Here is a 4,045-nt window from a genome sequence, read left to right as displayed (position 1 = left end):
CTAAAAATCCACGGTTTTTTTTTTTAAATGAACCATGATACTTTTGAAATTCGACATTCATGACCCTAGCGACAGTCATTAGATCATCTGAAGGATGTATAAGTTCGCCTTTAGATATCTGGTAAATCCAATCGTGTTTTGGATCGATTAAAAGCTCACTCGATATTCCCAATGTGGGAAACTCGGTGCGGAACCTAAATGCCACATATCCTGCAATGTATTTCAGACCCTCTTATTTCGTTGAACTCGCCAGAACCAGTGATACTGGTGGACGTGGCAGCAGATATTGATGCAGCTGGTTCTATGCTAGAACTCGTTTCGTTGAACTCGCCAATCATCTCGTCAGATGCTGAAAAATAATTGTAATAAGTCGTTATGTTATAGATGTAATTGTTAAATAAACAATCTCCATTAAATTACTGGGAATTGTGCATAATAAATATACCTACTGGAGATATCAAGTGTTGACGTCATTGGATCTTCACAGGTCACTGTAGCTTCTGATATCTGGTCAGCCACTGAAATATTTATTGAAATATTAATTTTCAACCCAAAGCTAAATATTTCTTAATCGCATACAGTGTATACAATATAACACACAGCTGAATTAACTAATAATAAACTTACAATTACTAATAGGAGCACTGATACGTGTGGACGTCTCTGCGGATGTTGCAATAACATTTATGGGGCTCAATTCACAGACTTCATGAAGCATCTGCTGGAAGTCTGAAAAATAATTGTAATAATAAGAAAATAATAACATAATAATAGAAATGAAGAGAAATTATTAAATATTAAATATTAATTGGAAAATTACTCCTAATAGAAGCTAAACAGAGAAAGACTTTTGCAGATAATGTTTATTATTTAGAATTCTTATATGAACGTGAAAAAAGGTGCTCGCTGATATAATTTATTTATGAAAATTATTGAGTCCAAATCTAAATTTAATAACAAATATGAATATCTTAAATAAAATACATATTACCATCATTCCCTGGAAATGCAAAGGGTACAGCATCTGGGTTGAGGGGCCTAGAATTCCTTGGTGTTCCTGCTAACTCGTCTACGAAAGACACCTTCTTGTAGCATGACTCATTAAAATGAGCTGAGCACACACGAGTTGCATCAATAAATTCCGTAATTAATTAATTATTAATTATTAATTGAAACGTGCATTAAAAACATGGCATTATCGACAATTCTGAGGAGCTGTTGAACGCCAAAGTGATCAACTATACAAATAATAAAAAAATGCCTCGATATTATTGTTATTAAATTAATGTTTCAGTAGTTAAAATTTTTGTAATTTTGCTGATAGTAATTTTACTTATGTTTGAGATGTATTTCAAGTATGTCGAAAAATATAAAAATATAAACACATGAATTTCCGGCCCTACACGGATGAGCCACCTTAAGAACAATAAAATGATCTTGTAAGTAAATTGTATTAACATGTACATACCATTTTTCTTTTTAATTTCCCCTATTCTCCTTCCACACGCTATTATCCATTTTTCACGGAGCTCCCTTTTTTTTGGAAAAGAAAAAAATCGGTAGTTCCCTTTTCCAGAACGGTTTGTGCACCCTTTCATGGCACACAGCGGCATTGTCACTAAATTTGTTTAAAATTTCACTTATAAACACTGAATCGCAAACTGAGAAACTAATGTAAACACCCGGGAATCTAACCTCGTCACACACTACTTCGCTCTACATATACTCACTACTCATACACATATAAATCAAATATGGCCGAAAGTTGAGACCTGCGCAGATCGTGACGAAAAATAGACCTGGATAGGAACACACCTTGTTTATTACATCATGGTTGCGACTTGAGTTTGTTTGCGCGAATAACGCTTCCTCAAGTGTTCTAGCAACCTGTGTGGAAAACGCATAATTTCATACGTAGTATCACTCTCTTATAATTACGAGAATCTAAGTATCGCAAGAGTCGCGAAGGATCCACACTTTACACTTGATCACGCAGAAACATTTATACAGTTTCTCGAGAACATTGATTCGCAGGAGCCATTTCATTATTTGTTTTGCACTCGTGAAAGCAAGTGGTGGACGAAACCGAACGAGCGAGGAAACTTTGAAACGCAATAGCGTCAATCAATCGAACGTCATCACTGTTCAGCGACTTGGTTTCGTGGATCGAACGCGCCGCAAAATCAACACGAATCGCCAAAGCGTATTTATCTTTACACGAACGTTATTGATAAAAATAAACAAACAAGGACGATAATCGTAGGATTTGAAAACATTTCTTTTGGATCTCGCAACGCGCCATGGAAGAGTTTATATAAATGTTGTCGAGAAATGATCGCGGGAAACAAATTAACGAGGCGCGACCGACACGTCGCGCAAAAACTTATCTATTTGTTAAACGCGTGACAAAGTGAGAAAATTATCAAACGGCTTTACCGCGGGCATCCTCGAGCTCACGGCAAGGACGAGAAGCGGAGCGAATGAGTCGCGGAGCGCAGCGAGGTCCGAGAGTTGAACGAAAACGTCCTGCGCACGCAACGTGACGTCCGTGCGCCGCACCGCGCGTGCGTGCCGCGTGGTCGGCGACGTTCGAGCGTACATGGCGCAGCCCCGAGCCGCGGGATTCGAACGATCCACAACGTGTAGCGACCGTCGTATTCGTCATGGGTATAGCGACTGTTGCGCGTTCCTAGCGGCCCCGAACAAAACCTTCTAAGTCGTGTATCGATGCGATTCAAAGATCGGGCGCGTATGCAAGTTGTAAAATAAATTTTTTAATAATTTTTTAATAAAACTTACGTGAATATGTTGAAAGTGGTTTGAGAGCGTATGTTGAAGGGGAGAATGTACTGAAGGCAAACCACCTTACGTATGTTGGAATAATTTCCAAAAAAGTAGAGGAAATAAATATAATGTCCTTGTGCTTAAAAAGCTCGGATTTGTTTGGGTGTTTTGCCTTCAGTACATTCTCCCCTTCAACATACGCTCTCAAACCACCTCCAACATAATCACGTAAGTTTTACTAAGATTTATTAAAAAATTTATTTTACAACTCGCATACGCGCCCGATCTTTGAATCGCATCAATACACGACTTGGAAGGTTCTGTTCGGGGCCGCTAGGGACGCGCAACAGTCGCTACCCATGACGAATAGCGGATCCGTAAGCACGCGTTCTCCCTGCGAACGCGACAGACGCGGCACGTTGGAAAGGTCGATCGGCCGACGCGCCATTTTACCTTCCATTCGCGTTTACGCGCCGCCAAGGCGAACCGCAAGACCGATTTTGACCGCGATTCCACCGCACCGTTCGAATTTCACGCGCTCGTTTCACGATCGGCGAGTCCCTCGCCTGCTCTCGCAGAGGTGCTTCGCCGCTTCCCCGCGGCGCAACATTTCCTGTATACGCGCACCACAGAGGTCATTTTTCGCCCGCGATGATTCGGACTTGCCTAAATTGAGCGGGATGAGTACGTAATCAAAGCGAACGTCGCGGTGTGAATTTACAGATAATCGGCAAAATGAAAAAATGTTTAATTAAATTTTTATTGGAAATAAAACACGTATTTGTGTTGACTTTTGATAAATTTATAAACGGCACAACACAACGATACCCACCTCCAGGATAGAATATGTAGCTCTCTCTCTCTCTCTCTCTCTCTCTCTTTCTCCTCTACGTTTCAAGTGTCTACAATATTTTCAACATAAACACATCATCTTTTATGTCACGTTATTTCTCGTGTGCACAACACACATACGCTTGTAATGTAAAATTATGAAAATATACAAATCTTTTGCTCTTCCGAGGCACTCGTATCCAAACACAAAAAGAAGATATGGCGCAATATAATCTCGTGCTATACGTGTTGCGCGTTTGTGTTGTACATCTTTGTAGGTGTATTTATACACGCGTTAAATTAAACTATAGACAACGTACGCGTTTGAAAAAATAAATGAAACGATATCAAATATCATAATTTTTGGAAAAAAAATGATACTCTTGCCGTGGATCCTCGTACGTCGCAAATTAACGTAAAAAAAGTTTTC

At 39.5% G+C, this 4,045-nt stretch overlaps 1 long non-coding RNA gene across 1 annotated transcript; it reads right to left on the bottom strand.

Moving 5' to 3' along the window:
* Positions 1-450: 450 nt before the first annotated feature.
* Positions 451-1,082, bottom strand: LOC112457267. The gene is made up of 3 exons (XR_003041082.1): positions 992-1,082; positions 628-729; positions 451-518 (listed from the first exon to the last, which is right to left on the bottom strand). It is a non-coding gene; the product is annotated as an uncharacterized LOC112457267 (long non-coding RNA).
* Positions 1,083-4,045: the final 2,963 nt, after the last annotated feature.

Source organism: Temnothorax curvispinosus, unplaced genomic scaffold (genome assembly GCF_003070985.1).
Source record: "Temnothorax curvispinosus isolate PA1 unplaced genomic scaffold, ASM307098v1 QBEX01007699.1, whole genome shotgun sequence".
Taxonomy (NCBI): domain Eukaryota; kingdom Metazoa; phylum Arthropoda; class Insecta; order Hymenoptera; family Formicidae; genus Temnothorax; species Temnothorax curvispinosus.
The sequence above is the reverse complement of the archived record's forward strand: the minus strand, read 5'-3'. Positions and strand labels throughout refer to the sequence as shown.